We start from the raw sequence: 20,202 nt of genomic DNA on the forward strand, positions 1-20,202 counted from the left end.
TAGAAGGTCTGATCTTATATTTGAGAAAATCTAAAGACTCCACCAAAACTATTAAAACTGAGAAACAAATTCAGTAAAGTTGCAAGATACAAAACCAACATACAAAAATCAGTAGCATTTCTATGTGCCTACACTGAACAATCTGAGACAGAAATTAAAAAGTAATCCCATTTACAATAGCTACACACAAATTTAAATACCTAGGAATTAATCAAATAAGTAAAAAATTTCTACAATAAAAAATATAAAACATTTATGCAAGAAGTAGAAAAAAGATTAAAACATTGAAAGATTTTCCATGTTCATAGATTGGAGGAATCAATATTGTTAAAATATTTATACTACCCAAAGCAATTTGCAGATTCAATGCAATTTCTATCAAAATTCCAATTACATTCTTCACAGAAACAGAAAGAAAAACTATCCTGAAATTTACATGGAATCATAAAAGACCCCAAATAGCCAATGGTATTGTGAGCAAAAAGAACAAAACTGGAGGAATCACATTAACTGACTTCAAATTATTCTGCAGAGTTATAGTAACTAAAACAACATGGAACTGGCATAAAAACTAATACATAGACCAGTGTCATGGAAGACAAAACCTAGACACAAATCCATACATCTGCAGTGAATTCATTTTTTACAAAGGCGCCAAGACCATACATTGAGGAAAGGACAGTTTCTTCAATAAATGCTGCTGGGAAACGTGGATATCAATATGCAGAAGAAAGTAACAAGACTCCTCTCTCTTGATATATACAAAAGTAAAATCAAAATGGATTAAAGACTTAAATCTAAGACCTCAAACTATAAAACTACTACAATTAAATGTTGAGAAAACTCTCCAGGACATTGAAGTGGGCAAGAATTTCTTGATTAATACACCACAAGTACAGGTAACCAAAGCAATCATGGACAAATGGGATCACATCAAGTTAAACAGTTTCTGCATAGCAAAAGAAACAATCACCAAAATGTAGTGACAACACACAGAATAAAATCAAATATTTGCAAAGTACTTGTCAATGGAATTATAAACAGAACACATGAGGAGCTCAAACAACTCTATAGGAAAAAGTGTAACAAATTGATTGAAAAAAATGGGCAAAATATCTGAATAGACATTTCTCAAAAAAAGACATACAAATGACAAGCAGGCACACAAAAAGGTCCTTGGCATCATTGATCATCAGAGAAATGCAAATCAAAATACAATGAGATATCATCCCACCCCAGCAAAATGGCTTATATCCAAAAGCAAGGCAATAAGAAGTGCTTGTGAGGATGTGGAGAAAAGACAGCACTCATACACTGTTGGTGAGAATGTAAATTAGTACAACCACTATGGAGAACAATTTGGAGCTTCCTCACAAAACTAAAAATAGAGCTACCATATGATCCAGCAATCCCACAGGAGTGGATATACCCACCAGAAAGGAAATGAGTATATCAAAGAGACATACGCCCTCCCATGTTTGTTGCAGCAGTGTTCACAATAGCCACAATTTGGAAGCAACCTAAGTGTCCATCAACAGATAACTGGTTTAAAAAATGGGGTACATACACACAACAGAGTACCATTCAGCCATATAAAAGAACAAGATCCTGTCATTTACAACAACATGAATTTAAAAAAAGAGTGAGATCCCGTCATTTACAACAATATGAATGAAACTAGGGGTCATTATGTTAAGTGAAATAAGCCAGGCACAGAAAGACAAACATTGCATGTTCTCACTTATTGCGGGAGCTTAAAATTAAAACAACTAAAATCATGGAAATAGCAGAAACATGGTTGCTAGATTCTAGGGATGGTTGGGGAGGGGTTATTGGAGGGGAAATTGGTCTCACTAATGGGTGCAAAAAATAGAAAGAATGAATAAAACCTAATATTTGACAACACAACAGAGTGACTGTAGTCAATAATAATTGTACATTTTAAAATAACATATTTATTATATGTTATATAGTATAGTATAATTGGATTGTTTATAACACAAATGATAAACATTTGAGGGAATAAATACCCCATTTACTATTATGTGATTATTACACATTGCATGCCAATATCAAAGTATCTCATGTACACCACAAATATATACACATACTACGCAGCACAAAATTAAATTTTTTTAAGTTTTAAAAAATACAGCAATGAATTTTGTTGCATCAGTGGAGTCTTCCTATTGCAACATATTTCTCTATAGCACACAATGCTGTTTGATAACCCTTTATCCACAGTAGGACTTCCCTAGAAATTAGAGTCATTCTTCGCACACTCTGCCACTGACTTATCAATCATGTTTGTGTAATATTCTAAATCATTTGTTGTCATTCCAACAATACTCATAGTATCTTCACCAAGACTAGGTTCCATCTCAAGAGATTACTTTGTTCATCCACAAAAAACAACTCCTCATCTCTTCAAGTTTTATCATGAGATTGCAGCAATCCAGTCACATCTTCAGGCTCTACTTCTAATTCTACTTCTCTTGCTATTTCCACCACATTTACAGTTAATTCCTCCACTGAAATCTTGAACCCCTCTCAATGTAATCCATGAAAGTTGGGATCAGCTTCTTCCAAAATTCTGTTAATGTTGATATCTTGGCCTCTTCCCATTAACCACAAATGTTCTTAATGGCATCTAGAATGGAGAATCCTTTTCAGATTCTTTTCAATTTACTTTACTCAGATGCATCAGAAGGATTACTACCTATGGCAGCAATCGCCTTATGAAATGTATTTCTTAAATAATAATACATGAAAGTCAAAATTACTCCTTGATCTATAGGCTACAGATTGAATGTTGTGTTTTGCAGGCACGAAAACAAGATTAATCTCCTTATACATCTCTATTATAAATCTTGAGAGACAAGGTGCATTGTCAATATGCAGTAATATTTTGAAAGGAGTCCTTTTTCCCAAGCAGTAGGTCTCAACAGTAGATAAATTATTCATGAAATAAACAGATATGGTGTCATCCACTCTCTGTTCTTCTATTTACAAAGCACAAGTAGAGTAGATTGAGAATAATTCTTAAGTGCCCTAGGATTTTTCTAATGGTAAGTGAATACATATTTCAACTTAAAGTCCACAGCTGCATTTGCCTGTAATAAGAGTCAGCATATCCTTTGAAGTTTGAAGCCAGGCATTGACTTCTTTCTAGCTATGAAATTCCTAGATGGCATCTCCTTCCAATAGAAGGTTGTTTCATCTACATTGAAAATCTGTTGTTTAGTGTAGCTATCTTTATCAATGATCTTAGCTAGATCTTCTGAATAACTGGTTGCACCTTCTACGTCAGCATTTGCTGCATCACCTTGCACCATTATGTTACACAAACAGTTTTTTTCTAAACCTCATGAGCCAACCTTTACCAGCTTCAGAGTTTTCTTCTACAGCTTCCTTACTTCTCCCAACCTTTGTAGATTTGAAGAGAGTTAGGGCCTTGCTCAGGATTAGACTGGTTTAAGGGAATGTTATGGCTGGCTTGATCTTCTATCTAAACCACTACAACTTTCTCCATATCAGAAACACATTTGTTTTGCTTTCTTATAATTCACGTGTTCACTGGCTTATCACCTTTAATTTTTTTCAAGAACTTTTCCCTTTCATCCACAACTAGACCAACTGCTTTGCATAAAAGTCTAAACTTTTGGTCTAGTTCAGCTTTTGACATGGCTTCCTCACTAAGCTTAATAGTTACTAGCTTTTGATTTAAAATGAGAGATGTGCAAATCATCTTTCCCTTGAACACACAGAGGCCATTGTGGAGTTATTTATTATCATAATTTCAATAGTTTTATGTCTCAGGGAACAGGAAGACCCGAGGAGAGGGAGAGAGATGGTGAAGCAGCTGGTCAGTAGAGCAGTCAGAACACAACATTTATCAATTGACTTCATCATATGGGCGTGGTTCATAGCACTCCAAAACAATTACAATTGTAAAATCAAAGATCACTGATTCACAGATCAACATAACAGATGGAATAATAATGAAAAAGTTTTAAATACTGCAAGAATCACCAGAAGGTGACACAGAGACACAAAATGAGCACATACTATTGGAAAAATTGCGCCAATAGACTTCCCGGACATAGGGTTGGCACAAAAGGTCAATTTTTAAAAATGCAATATCTGGGAAGCAAAGCACAATAAAACGATGCATGGCTGTATTTATGGTGGGAAATGGCAGAAAGCTATGACATGGGGTCAGGGGCAGGGTATTTTGTAAGACTGTATAACCTGAAAAGGTTGTTCATCTTTAATTTTACAATTCAATTGCCTAAATGAAATTATGTCAACATTAATCTATTTCTGTAATATATTTATTCATCTTATGCAACTTTGACACATTAATAAGAAGTATTTCTCATTAAAAAATCAAGGATTTCATTTTACATTTTAGAGAAAACATTTTGTCAGAAGCAAGCGCTTTAATTGTGGATTTTGAGAGTTCAATAGCAATATCACTTCAGTTGTAAAATATCCTTATATTGTCTGAGAGCATTTCAAGATATATAAGAGGATATAATCTATAAACTTTTTAAATATTTAGTAAAGAAAATACATTTCTTCTTTATTAGCTTTATCATATAATGTCATAGTAACAAGAAATTACTTCCTAATTTTTATTGTAATGTAGTAGTCTCATTTACTAAAAAGCATTTTCCAGCTGTTATTATAGCATATACAAAATATTTAGAAACCAGAGCAGTGTGGGAATAGGGGTGGAATAGAGATTCTGGTACAAAAAGATAAATTTTGATGCTAGGAAAGTTTTGATTGGCATGCAATGAAAACTCATTAACACTAGCATAAGCAGAGGGGGATTTTTCTTTTAATGATGCACTTCTTTTTTTTTCAGACCCCAAGGGCAAAAATATGGTCAGACCTAATGAGGTACAGAAAACATGAACTGAAGAGCCATTTGAAAACAACTCATTTTATGTGTTTGTCTCTCTGTTTTCTTGTGGCTTCATGGTCTATTTTCGTTGTTTGTGTCTGTTTTACTTTTTCACATTTCTCTTTCTATAGCCTGGCTCTCTCTGTTTGTTTCTACGCACAGCATATGAGGATGACCGACAACTCTCCAGTCTTCTTTATGTTCCTTAAGGAGATAAACTTTACTTTAGGACAAATAGATTTGCTACTAAACCATAGCAGTGAACAAAAGACCCAAAATAATAGAAACAAATTAGTGATTCTTGGTATCTAGAGTTATAGTGACCTACCGTTGGGACTACATGCATCTGTCCCTCCTCCCACAATTGCCCTGAATACAGAGGTATAAACTGAGTTCTTAGCTACACTATTTTAATGAAGGCTTTTATCCACTTCTAAATAGATTACAGTGAAATTGAGAAGTGGGTGTTTGAATGTTTCAGTGACCTACATAACCAATTCCATTGGAAATAAAAAAATATATATAAGGGATTTCATAGTAAAATAAAGAGAATGTAGTAGTGAACGATATGAAAAAGGTTGCTCTGTAGTAATATCCACTAATGCAGTGGATATGAAAATTGAGCATAACCTAGAAGAATTGTTAAAACACAGATTGCTGGGTCCTATCTCCAGAGTATCTGATTTAGTAGGTAAAGGGCAATTATGGGTCATGATACTTTGAATTTCCAACAAGTTTCCTGGGACCACACATTAAAAACCACTGTTTAGTGTATTTGTCATTAATAGGTTTGGCTGAGTACAAATTGACTTTCAGGCTTATCTCATACTTAACTTGGTCAGAGATACTCTGCTGTGCTGGAAACAGGCAGGCTGGCACTAATGCAGGAAAGCAGAAGGCAGTAAGGAAAAGGAAAACACTCAGATCTTGCCTGGTATTTTATAGTACTGACTTATAATCCATTACACAGGTGCAAACATTATGCTATCTCAAGGTTCCTTTATGAATCTATTACTATGTATTTCTGTTGCTGCAGTAAAGAAAAATGAAAACAAAAACAAAGCAAACAAACAAAACCTAGCCTGATAAGGTATGATGTTGCAGACTAGATTGCTATGTACCACATAGAAATGTACTACATAGTGGTATAAAAATCGAAAAGGGAATAAGTATATAGGAGATGTAAAGATAAAGTGTTTACAGTTTCATAAATCACTATTTTACAAAAAGATTAAGAATAAACTAGTTTACTATTTTTTCAGGAGAAAAATATCTTGTGAAAAAATAATAAAAGAATTGAAACAACAGGAAAATAAATTTTATAAAAAATGTTGCAAAGCCATTCTAATAAATGTGTTTAGCAAAAACATCAGTTTAGAAAAATCTCTTCATACAGTATGTCCTTGTCTCATATTGTGTTACTATGATCAAATTCAAAATAACCCATATCTGTGGATACGTGACATCATGCATTTGTCAAAATTCATGGAACTTTATAACAGAAAGAGTTAAGGTTAACACATGTAAATTTAAAATAAATCATGTAGGAGGTCAGGGGAGTCCAGGACAAAATATGGACTATGACAAAATAATCTAACTACATTTAAAATGTAGGCAAATGCTCACTAAAAAGGTGAAGTGGGAGGGGGAAGATATTGACATAAGAAATTTTGAAAAGGAGTGGAGACTATAAGACTAAAGACAAAAGGATCTGTACATAAGCACTGTACACTAGTGGATAAAATAGTTTCTCATGGGGATAAAGGTTGACAATTCTGAAACCATTATTTGTGTACATTGGAAATGAACAATTAAGTAAATGGTGGCAAATGGTGGGAGCCAGATTTCTTGTTACAGACAAGAAATGAGAGGAGGTTATAATTATCTATGTGGTAATGGATTCGAGTTGGAAACATTAACTTGAATTTATATTTAGCTATATATATGTCTCCATGTGTATGTGTGTACACAAGTTAGCATACACACATATATTTCTTTGCTCTGTCAGTTGAGAGGGTCTAGAAACAATAACACCTTAGTTTCTCTAAATTCCTCTGATTATTCCACTAAGGCACATTAAAATACTTAATTTTGGGAAACCAAACATCACAGATTTCTCCATGAAGTCCTAAATCTTCTTTAAAGTCAGAATAGGTATCTTAGTTACTGACAGTATTCAGGTTTTTTTCTCCCTTGGTGATGATATGTCATTCCATCAGTGAAAAAATATTTTTCTCCCGGGTTAAGAAAGGTATTCTTGTAATACATTATCATCAATCCTTAAACAGTAACAGTCTTGGCACTTATCATAAAACCGACCCACCTCTTATAACCAGAAAGATTATCTTAGACTGTCCTTCGCATTATACTTTACTTACTGCCTTGTAAGAATAAGAGTTGCTCACTGTGTTTATTTGCTGTCCTCCATATTCTCCACTGCACCATTGGTGTATAATGTTAAGAGTTTCATTGAATATTATTTGAAGTATTACAAAAGGCAGCTTGCTTCTTAATCTATGCATCTTTGGGGTTTTTGAAGAAGAAATTTAATTCTTTGATGTAAAAAGGAACTTTTAAAAAAGTTGGAAACTCTGCACCTGTGTATATATATATTTTTAGCAATAAAGCAGCATGGGCTGAGACTGCAAAAAAAAATGGATTTTAATATTATCAAAAGAAACTAAGGTGAATTGATTAGAAAATGCTGCAGCAGAATTTCTCATGTAACTTTTGTTTCTATCACATGGGAATGAAATCATAGAATTTAACATAACAGACATCTGACTCTGGGCCAGAATTATTGGGTTTAAATTCTGAATGTGCATCCTACTGCAACCTACTGTGTTTCTGTGGAAACATACTCAGCTTCCCTTTGCCTCAATTTCTACCTCTCTATAATGGGATTAGAACCTTCCTTTTGGATTGCTCTGAGGATTAAATGAAATTAAAATTATGTGGGTAATGTTCCTAGAATAGTTTCTGGTGCCTGCAAAGTATATATAAGTTGGGGGGAAGGAAGGTCGTTATTATTATGTTTCAGGTTTATGGCCTTTTCACACACAGCATGGTTGATGGCAAATCTCAAGTACTATTTTGTTCAGAGTTCATTCTAGGGGATCAAATAATCTCTGATATAGTATGATTAATTCTCAGGTAAAAAGTATGACAGATGAAACTACAAAGCAGTCAGATCTTTCATCTTTTGATTATGTACAGTCATGCATCACTTAACAACGTGGATATGCTCTGGGAAATGCATCTTTAGGTGACTTTAGCACTGTGCAAACATCATAGAGTGTACTTACACAAACGTAGATGGTATGTATAGTATTATTTATATATTTTTATATGGAAAATCAAACCTCTCAGCACCAATATTGACTGTCTACAATGCCAATACCAAGTACCATATATCAGGTTTCTACAAATGCTCCATGATAATTTTATGGGATCACTGTAATATATTCAGTCCATCATTAACTAAAATGTCATTATGTGGTGCATTACTTTAATTAGTTTCCTGGCTGTGTCAGTACATTGTGTATGTATGTTAAGATAACTCTGAAGCATATTATCTCACAATGCTGAAGGTGGCACACCTTTGGAAGATAGAACTGTTTCCTTCCCGGTGCCACTTGTAAGTCTAAACGCTCTTCTAGAACTCCAATCTGGTGTTGAGACAATTTGGTTTGTTCCTCCAGTCCAACCCTGTATATTTACCTTGTGTTTCTTTACCTCTTAATTTCTCAAACTACCTGACTTTCATTGTTACATAAAGTCCTAGAAATCTGACTTCTGTTTTGATTCAGTTCTGGGAGCTTTATGTTCAAACATGTTCTTGCACACCCCCTTCCTCTGTTCTGCTCGTCCATTGATTCTGACTCAAATGGTATAACTTATACTCTGGAGCATTATACTTCTGAAAGAAACCACTATAAGGCCTTTCATGAGGTTTTGCATACACATCCACTTCCTGGAAGTTTCTGTGAGTGAGTAGGGAGGTTTCATGAGATGTCCTATTTATAACTGTGTCTCTCCGATTAATAACAGTACCTGGCACAAAATGCATAAGAAATATTTGCTGAATGAATGAATGACTGAATAGAAAAGAGTTGTTATCTTCATATATATATATGTCCTTTATTTATGTTCTTCTCTTTGTTGCCTGACTTTGTGCTTATATTTTTTTAATTTTAGTGAACTCATTACCACTTAGTCCCTCCACTACTAATGGTTCACTCAATGTTTTCTTTAATTCCAAAACCTTTTGCTACTTGATGTTATTAGCAAAACTGTTCATGCCAAGAGGTACTATTGCTAGCCAGAAAGATTTCATCAACATCTCTAAAACTTGGTTTGCATGTAGACAATTAATATGCTAGGGAAACAATCAATACACAATCAATGCACTAGATTTTAATTTCAGGCCACGTCTTCTGTTTCCAACCAAATTCATCATGACTCCTAGGGAGATAATATTTATTTTAGAGGGTAATTCTATAATAAACAATTCCTACCTTTTTCTCAAATCTATATTTGCCTATCAACCCAGAATGCAATAAACACTATCAGGTTAACAGTTGATCAATAATTTCAGGCAATGATGGGAAATGCCAATACAAAGAGCATAGAAGATGAACAAAGGCAGATTTGGGGCACACTGGGTGACATCCTAGAAGAAAGTAACTGAAACCTGCAGAGTAGTTAGGTGCTTTACATGATAGATTATTGATGAGCCTCAGTTTGTGTCTTGGGGAAAGAATGTCAAATAAATGTCACAAGGAGTCAAGACATTAATCCCATCTAATATGGAATCTCTAAAGTATTGTGGGAAATGACCTCCAATGAACAGGGGAAGCATCTGACACAGTCCGAACTTGATTTTCCAGAATATTCTGCAGTGGGCTTCTGGTGTTTGGCTTAGATGGCAGGTTTGGCCTGAGGGGAGAGATTTCCATTGACTATTCATAAGGCAGAATTGACTAGATATATTTATGCATCTAACATTTCCATGTGGGTTACCTATATTGCCAAACTTTTTTTTTCAGAGTTCTTTTTTTTTATAATCTAAATAGTTTAAAACATCTTCTGTAACTTTGATGTAACATTACATTCCCTTTTAGAAAGTGAAAATTGCTGCTCTCAAAATGAAAACAAATTTTAAATCAGAGAGCTTGAATTTAATGCAGGGGGCGGCGGATGGGGGAGAAGCCAAATATGTAAAGCAGTCTAGCAGCTGGCACTCATATTGGCAAAAGCTGTCTCTAAACATGTAAAGTGAAGAGAAATGCGGTGGTTTTTCAATAATTCCAGAAGTTTCACACCTTGTTTGTAATTATCTGAACATTCAAACTAAATTGTATATTTGTCTCAATGACATAAAGAGTTAACTCAAACCTTCCCTTAACTTCATATAGAGAAAAGCAAACCTTGTCTATAGTACTATACATTCAGATGTTTAGAAAAATCTGGTTCATTGACTGCATTTTAAAATTTCTCATCCAGATGCTTAGCAACATGGGGCCAAAACTAAGGTCAGTGAGACTATTTGCAACTTTTTTCCAAAGGACAGAGCAAATTGTTCCCAAAATATTTTGTGATGGAGAGAGAAATATGAGGTTGTCCCAGTCCAACACACTTAGAGTGTTAGGGTACTCTTGGGCAGAAAGCTGCCTGAATATCCAGAGTCTAGACAAACTTGTAGAGATACAGCAAAGATCCTCTTCTTATGATGTGAAATCACTACTGGCTACCTCTTTGTCAGCAAATATTAGTTCAGTTAGAAGGTCACATTTTGATAAAAAGATGACTTGAAAAATGAAAGAGGTACTTAAAATGTCTCAAAAATTGCCTAAATTTTCAGTAATAAAGCAAAATATAATGAAGATGTAGCTGTTTAACTGTGAACTCTGACTTGGTAATGAAAGAAAGAAAAGAAAGAAAGAAAGAGAGAAAGAAGGAAAGAAAGAAAGGTAGAAAGAAAGAGAAAAGAAAGAAAGAAAAAAAGCAAGCAAGCAAGCAAGCAGATCTGGTAGCAGTGTTGACAATGTGATTTTCAAACCATTCAATTTCAATATTTCCCTTTACTAGCTCTACTTATATTGTGCCTATGTGTGAATATAGAAGAGAGAGAGTAAGAGGAAATGGGTGAAAGAGGGGAAGGTAGGGGGAGAGATAAGAGAAAAAAGGGAAAAGAGAGGCTAGAGGAGAAAAAAATAAAGAGCAGTTTATTTAATTTAAACAAGAGGACCTCAGTTTTAGTATGACAGAAAAAACAATTAGACATTTCCATGTAACTCGGGATTCTGTCAAGGCTATCTGTTGTGGTGAGGTCTAATTGGTAGATATGTCTGCCTCCCAGGCCTACCCTGACAGGATTGGTATGAGAAGAGATATCTGGAAGTATCCACCATTCTCTGAATATTGGTTGGCTAGTCAGTCCCTTTCAGCAAGTTGACAGCAGTCTCCAGTACTGCAATTCACTGAATCAACCATTCCCATTGTGAGACAGAGCCACCCACCAAACACTAATTTGACTCCCAAGTCTTTTTTTGATTGTCGAGCAAAAGAATGTGACAAAATGACTGAAAACCAGGCATGGTCAAGATTCCCATAGATGAGCTGGAATGGGAATCAGAATGTAGCTCTTCATTTTTATAGGGAAATAATGAGATCTCATTGGTAAGGTTCTAACAGAACTCTTTATCAGTGATGCAACCACCAATGGCATTGATAAAGGTTATCGGATTATAGAGAAGTAAATAAATATATTGAAGAAAATGAGACTACCAGCACAGGATGTGAGTAAGAGTTCAAATTAATGCTGGCAGAATGGAACTAATAGAAGAAACCTGTGCAACAATCCACTTCTATAACAGAGTTCTAACAGTCTTTCACATGAGAACATTTGGATGCATAATTTTCCTGTCAAGTTAGGTCTTCAAAATTTGAAACCAAGATTTTCCTGGCATGTGAATACAGTTTTCTTCTTTCTTTGTGACAAGATATATTTGACAGGTGAACTAACTCCATAAGAGATTTTATTTTGACATTTCTTTTTAGTTTTTTTGTCTCGTTACTAATAATAACATACACATTAGGGAGCCACAAGTCTTTGTGGCCTCAGCCCCATTATTTAAAGTATGATCCATGTAATTTTTTTCTGGCTCTATATGTTAGGGAAAAGGAAACAAACTGGCTTTTTAAATGTAGTTGTTAGTTTGGGGACATGCCTTAAATATATTAATTATGTTTCTTAGTGTTTCAAAACACTTAATCCATGAGCTCTGTAGTCCAGTCACCCAAAAGAAACATTAGGTTAGATTATTTCTATGCCAATCACACAAGTTTGTTGAATTTATTTCCTTTGATCTGATATTCTCAAAGTCTATTTCACTTAGAAGTCTCCATAGTGAAGATTTCTTTTAATCACATATGACCATAAGAGCCCAGGTTCTTTTTATCTCTGGAAATCTCTTGCAAATGTGCATTTTATAAGGCTGTGTCTACAGAACACTGTCAGAAAAAGGGCTGTTGGGACCAAACGAAGATCCTTTCATATCCATATATTCAATTGTACTTGCTCAAACAAGTTGTACTAAATGATAAATGTTAACGAGTTGGCCTTAACTTCCTCCCCGCCGTGCCCAACACATGCTACGTCTTTAAAATTCTAAGTGGTAAATTGAGAATGAGATAGATATGAGATATGGGATCATTGATTTTCTTATACACAAAATGATCAAGCCTCAGAAATAATAATTCACCACCACAATGTATGCAGGTGTTACACAAATGAAGGTTTTTTTTTTAAATAGGAATTAAGAGAGGAAATGCCTATTATAGATCATTGATAAAGAAACACACTTTATGATTTGATTTGAGAACATCAGTTTATTTAAATTCAAGCCTGTTGACTGCCTTAAACATATTTGTATAATTCCTATAAATTTAAAGGTTTAAGACTGCCAGCTGAAAAAAAAAAAAAAACTAATACTGCTGTCTGTGAAATCATCAAGAGAAACCTTGCCTCCATTCGGGAATGTAAAATAGCTTTGAAATTGATGTGTTTGGTCACTAAGCACAAACACTTGACACATTCCTTTGATTTCATAGATTGTAAATCCCTGCAGTACTGCAAGAAGCCATTTATGAAATTGAGATATTGATTGTTCTAATCTATACAGTAATTACTAGTGGCAGCCTATTGAATAGGTGCTACCTCTACAGTGTGCTCAAGAGGCACCATACAGGGTTATGGTCAAAAAGTTCCTTTGGCCCTCAGCATTAGGATCTGCTGGAGTTTCTTATTAAAATAGCAATATTCTTGTATAGGGACACACCCTAAGAATTTTTTTGTTTAGTAATTTATTCACTCTTTTAAAAAATGTATTGAGTTTCTGCTAGGCACTAAGAGGATTTGAGAAGACCCAAACATGAATATGAATATGATTATTACTTTCAAGAACCTTATCACCTTGCAAGAGAAGATATGATATGCACACACATAAATATGAATTAATTAGAATGGGGAGAGTTTAGCTGGTAAGTAAGAAGATGAATGAAAATCAGAATAGCCACCTGATAGGAAGACAAGGTTAGAAGAAAGCTTCTCCCAAAAGGAGTAAGAGGAAACTGATGAGAGGAAACAAAACACACCTTTATTTTGTACATCATAATTATATTATTTCATTTTGCCTTTCTTGAGTTAGCCAGTATGATGTGGAAGGTAGAAAGCACTTATGACTTAAGCATAACCAACTACTTCTTAGCAAGGATGTCAAAGTAGGGGAAGTTAAAGGCCTAACCATCCAAAGTCAGCTAAGAAAACCAACAGCCGCAAGGAAATAAACTACAAACAATCAAATGAATAGCTTAGGCCTAGAACTTTTAATAAATATGTGCTTATCCCTCAATAGTCTAAAAAAGAAAAACAGAAAATAAATCAATATGGCAGACACATGTAACCTGCAAGAAGTGAAAATTAGACCTAGGTGCAAATGATGAATTTAGAATTCAGTTTGAAATTGAAAATATATTGTGAATGTACTGCTTTCTATTTCTCTCTTCACTAAACTTAAAATATTGTAGCTGTAGTACTTCTTTCATGAAACTAATATTCACAGAATTTGGCTAAAGGAAGAAGTTTAAGAATCACTGGCAACATTGATATCACAACCCAATAATGCTCCAAAGGAAAGTCTTGTAATGATACCAGGAGAATAATGACCACTGCCATCCTTATGCAGATTGATAATGATGATGATGATGATGATGACAATGATGTTACATAATTCCTGAAAAAGAAACCATTGTCTGCTAAATAAAGTGACGTATACTCAAATTTATCTACTTCATCTATCAGGTACATATCATTCTAAAATGTTGTAATACAGTCTATACTTGAAAGTTTCCTATAAACACATTTATTGATCCCGAAGTAAATTAACTACATGGAGAATAGCATTATAGAGTTTCTTTATATATTTATGCACACATACACACAAACACTTTATATCCAATGTCTAGAACCAGCTTCTATTAGAAAAAATAGAGGTATTAGATAATAATTGTAATGTTATTATTCCAGGCAACTTTTCACTTATTTCACTCTGAAGAATTAAATATTTTTATCAAGACCTTTTGATTTTTGACCTTTTAATATTCAGTCATCACCAGTTGCTCTGTCCCATAGACTATCATGGATCGCTTTTTCACATACAGCAAACTACCACATAGTGGAAGAAAAGTACTATGTAACTATTTTTTAAAAGAAAGCATTACCTGCCTTTGTTCTTTTCAGAATATGTTGAAAATAAACTTTAAAATCTGAGGAAGGCAATATCAAGTGAGAAGTAGTCTTTCTGACTGAAAAAGCATAAATAAATAAATAAACAAATAAGAAGTGTTTTATTGAATAAATTATTTTAATGCTTTTGAAATTTTTCTTAAATATGCTTAGGAAACAGATTAACTAGAGAAAAATGAAGAGGAGTACCATTATATTTTGCAAATTGGTCATTAAAATAGCTATATTCATTCATTCACAGTGATAGGCACTGTCCTATGTGCTAGGAACACAGAATTAGACAAGACAGATAATGTCTCTTTCCTAAGGAAACCTATAATATTGGGGGGCGGGTGTAGAATAGCCATTGTACAAGTGATTACAAAAGTATTTACAATTGAGATGAAAGGTACGAAAAGTGTATAAGCCTATGGGGATATATAACAGAGACCAAACCTACTCCAAGAGCTCAGGGAATGTCTCCCTGATAAATCCACATTAAAGGTGAAATATGTAAACTCAATTAGCTGGAAAAATACAGGAAAAGATATATGTAAGAACCCAAATAATGGTGTATTAAATAAATAAACAAAAGTTGATAAAGCTTGAGAAAAATGGGTAAAGGGGTAAATTGAACAAGGAAAGACTGGAAAGGTGGTGGACCCAAAAACACACATGATATTGGAAGACATATTGAGGATTCTGTAAAATGTCATAGAAATTCATTCCTTCATTCATTTTATAAATACTCATGGAGCATTTATATATTAGTTATTCTTCTAAATGTTGGAAATATAAGACCTCTGTTCTTGTGGAGCTTATATTATAATGATGAGAGACTGACAATAAACAAAAATAAATAAATAAAATATATAGTGTGTCCAATGGTGATAAGTGCTATGGAGAAAAATAAAGCAAAGACTGCCAATAGGGAACTTGCATTGAAGGGGCTGCAATTTTAAATAGATTGGTCAGAGAAGGCCCATAATGAAAAGGTGGGACTGAAGCAAAGACTGGAGGGAGATATGGGAGGGAGCCATGAGGATTATGTTATTCATTGCTGTGTAAAAAATTATCAGAAATTTAGGGATTTCAAACAATTCACATTATCTCACAGTTTCTGTTGGTCAGAAGTCTGGGTATGGCTTAACTGGATTATTTGCTCAGAGTCTCACAAAGCTGTAATCAAGTTGGTCCCTGGGGCTACAGCCAACTTTGAGGATTAGGTTTTCTTTCAATCTCATGGAATTGTTGGTAGAATGCATTACATTGCAGCTGTGGTATGATGGCTTACTTCTTCAAGCCCAGCAATAATGAGAGAGTTTCTGCTTCTTTGAGTCTCTGACCTCTAGACCCTCTTTTAAAGAGTTCACCTGATTAGGTCAAGCTCACCCACAATAATATTTCTTTTTTATGAACTTGAAGTCACCTGATTAAATAATTCAATCTGCACAGTTCCTTCACTTTTTAAATATAGCATAATGTAACCAAAAAGTAACATCCCATATTCTTCACTATATTCTATTGGTTAGAGGCAAGTCATAGGTTCCACCTGCACACAAGAGATGGGGATTATACAAGAGTGTGACTTATTTGGGTTTACTTTAAGGTGTGTCTGCTACAAAGATATTTGAGGGAAGTGAGTTCCAGGCAGAATGTGTATGGCAATTTGAGGACATCAAAGAATGTAGTGTGGCTTTAATAGAGTGAGCTAAGGAATGTAACAGGAAGATTAAATCAGATGTGGGAGCAGATCCTGTAGAGTCTTATAGGCCCTTTAATAACCTTTAGCTCTGAGTGTGATGAAAACCCATTAGAGGGTATTCAACAAAGGAGTGACCTTATTTGACTTTTTTTTTAAAGTTCATTCTGGCTGTTGTGTTGAGAATAGACTGAAAAAAATAGAAGTCCATAAATACACTTAAATTGACAAATAGAAATGGAAGAGATGGACAAATTAATGACTCCTGTTCTTCAAAAAAGAGGTGGTCTACTAATACACATATACTTTTGTTTTTTATATCACTAGAGCCTTTCAAAATTCTTGGATACACAAGGCATAGTCTGCTTTAAAGCAAAGTATGGCTAGGCAGGCATCTTCTGGGAAATATTTGGTTATCTAAAAGTTTTATGTGATCAGAGAATGAATTACATAAGATTGAATCTCACTAAGATTTTGGTAATTTAATTATTGATGTAGTTGTACCTATGAAATCATAGAATTTTAGATGTGGAAATAATTTGAAAGTCAACTAGGAAGAGTGTAACATCACACAATGGTAAACTAGAAAGCTCCAGGCCCTCATTTCCTCAGGGAAACATTAGACAACAGGAGGTTGGATAAAATAACTTTATAGAAGCTCTGAAAATCAGTTAAATATCTAGAACAACCAAATAAACCCTCGATTTAGAAAAAAGTCACCTTTAAAATGGTAGGAAGTATTGTGGCTTTTTGACTCATCCTTGTCCTACCATCTCTTCAGCACGATGAGATGTAGATTATAAGAAGTGATGGTCCTATCCCTAGTTGTCTGCAAACCAGAGAGAGCAGAGCACACTGAATTTGCAAGTTTCTAAACTGTCTGTAGGCTGCCACATGGTTTGGTATCTCTATCACTTAACTCAAAGTTCATATGACCAGATTTAAGTCCAATCTCAGGCTAAGGAAGCCCTGCGAAGCAGCAGGCATGGCTTGTAAAAACTACATGGGAACTATAGAGTTGCATATGGCTGAAGCAAGAGATTATTGAGGAAGAAATAGAACAAAACAGCTAATAGTCTGACAAAAAGTAAGGATGAGATTCTTAGGAAAAGTAATATATTTAAAACCAGCTATACAAATGGGGGAATTGGAAAATACACACACAGACTCCCAGAGAAAATTCATGCTCATGAAGGCCTACGAACACCTTAAGCCTTAAGATTGGATTGATTAGTGAAGGCTTTCACCTACTCTGGGTCAATCTACAAAGATTGGAATAGGTGACTGTTTTTTCAAATGTACAGTTTTCAATAGAGGATGACAAAGCATACAAAGAAACAGGAAAACATGTCCATTCAAAGGCACAAAATAATTTTAAAAACCCAAGCCTGAAGACAAAAGTTTTACACTTAGACAATACTTTAAAACAACTGTGTTAAATATGCTCAAAGAGCTAAGAAAATCATGGACAAACAAAAGAAATAAGGGAAACAATATATGAACAAATTGAGAATATCAACAGAGATAGGAAGCATAAAAAAGAACAAAACAACAATTTGGGAATTGAAAAACACAAACAACAAAACAAAAAATTGACTAGAGGATTCAATATTATACTCAAACAGACAGGAAAAAAAGGAAATGTGAAGACAGGTCACTTGAAATTATTGAGTTTGAAGAGCAAAAATTATAAATAGATAAATAAAATGTGAACAGAGCCAAAGGGGCATGTGGAGCATCATCAAGAAGATCATTATAATTATTATGAAAGTTCCAGAAAGAAAAGAGATAAATGGAAAGTGAAGTTATTTAAAGAAACCATGGGCAAAAATTATAATTAGAAGAAAAACATGGAAATGCAAATCCAAGAAGCTCAAGTGAATAAATAATAGCAAAATTATTCACAGTAGTCAAAAAGTGAAAGTAACCAGTGTTGGTGGACAGATGAATGGATTTTAAAAAGGCAATAAACTGGTCCTATTCCTACAAAAATATTCAAAAAAATTGAGAAGGGATTCTTCCCTAACTCATTCTGTGAGGCCAGCATCATCCTGATACCAAAACGTGGCAGAGACACAACAAGAAAAGAAAACTTCAGACCAATATCTTGATGAACATCCATGCAAAAATCCTCAACAAAATACTGGAAAAGAAAATCCAGCAGCACATCAAAAAGCTTATCCACCACAATCAAGTAGGCTCTATCCCCAAGGTGCAAGGTTCGTTCAACATATGCAAACTAATAAATGTGATTCATCACATAAATACAACCAAAGACAAAAACCAAATGATTATCTCAATAGAAGCAAAAAAACCTTTTAATAAAATTTAACAATGCTTCATGTTAAAAACCCTCAGTAAATGAGATATTAAAGGAACATGTCTCAAAATAATAAAAGCAATCTATGACAAACCCACAGCCAACATCATAATAAATGAGCAAAAGCTGAAAGCATTCCTTTTGAAAATTGGCACAAGACAAGGACGCCCTCTCTCACCACTCTTATTCAACATAGTATTGGAAGTGCTGGCCAGAGAAATCAGTCAAAAGAAAGAAATAAAAGGCATCCAAATAAGAATGGCAAACTATCCCTGTTTGTGAATGACAGGATTCTATATCTACAAAGCCCTATAGTCTCGGTTCAAATGTCCCTTAAGCTGATAAACAACTTCAGCAAAGTCCTGGGATACAAAATCAATGTACAAAAATTCTAGCATTCCTATAAACCAACAACAGCCAGGCCGAAAGCCAAATCAAGAATACAATCCCATTCACAATTGCCACAAAAAGAATAAAATACTTAAAAATACAGCTAACCAGAGAGGTGAACAATCTCTACAATGATAACTACAAAACACAACTCAAATATCTGAGAGATGACACAAACAAATGAAAAAACATTCCATGTTCATGGATAGGAAGAATTAACATTGTAGTATTGGCCATACTACCCAAAGCAATTTATAGAATCAATGTTATTCCTATCAAAATATCAATGACATTCTTCACATAACTAAAAAAATCTACTTCGAAATTCATATGGAACCAGAAAAGAGCCTGACTAGCCAAGGCAATCCTAAGCAAAAATAACAAACCTACAGGCATCATGCTATCTGACTTCAAACTATGCTACAGGGCTACAGTAACCAAAACAGCATGGTACTGGTACAAAAACAGACACATACACCAATGGAACAGACAAGAGAACACAGAAATAATGCTACACACCTACAACCATCTGATCTTTGACAAAGTTGACAAAAACAGACAGTGGGGAAAGGACTCCCCATTCAGTAGATGGTGCTGGGAAAACTGGCTAGCCATACGTAAAAGAATGAAACTGGACCCCTTCCTTATACCATATCCAAAAATCAACACAGGATGGACCAAACACTTCAATGTAAAACCCAAAACTATAAAAACCCTAAAAGACAACCTAGGCAATACCAGCTGGGACACAGAAACAGGCAAATATTTCATGATGAAGATGCCAAAATTAATTGCAAACAAAAGCAAAAATTAACAAATGGCATCTAATTAAACTAAAGAGCTTCTGTGCAGCAAAAAAAAAAAAAAAACCAACCTATCAACAGAATAAACAATCTACAGAATGAGAGAAAATATTTTCAAACTATGCATCTGACAAAGGTTTAATGTGCAGCAAGATTGTAGAATTTTGTAGACTTAAACAAACCTACAAGAAAAAAAGCATTAAAAAGTGGGCAGAGGACATGAACACTTTTCCAAAGAAGACACAACATGCAGTCAACAATCATATGACAAAAAAGCTCAACATCATT

The sequence above is a fragment of the Pongo pygmaeus genome, chromosome X, assembly GCF_028885625.2.
Source record: "Pongo pygmaeus isolate AG05252 chromosome X, NHGRI_mPonPyg2-v2.0_pri, whole genome shotgun sequence".
Taxonomy (NCBI): domain Eukaryota; kingdom Metazoa; phylum Chordata; class Mammalia; order Primates; family Hominidae; genus Pongo; species Pongo pygmaeus.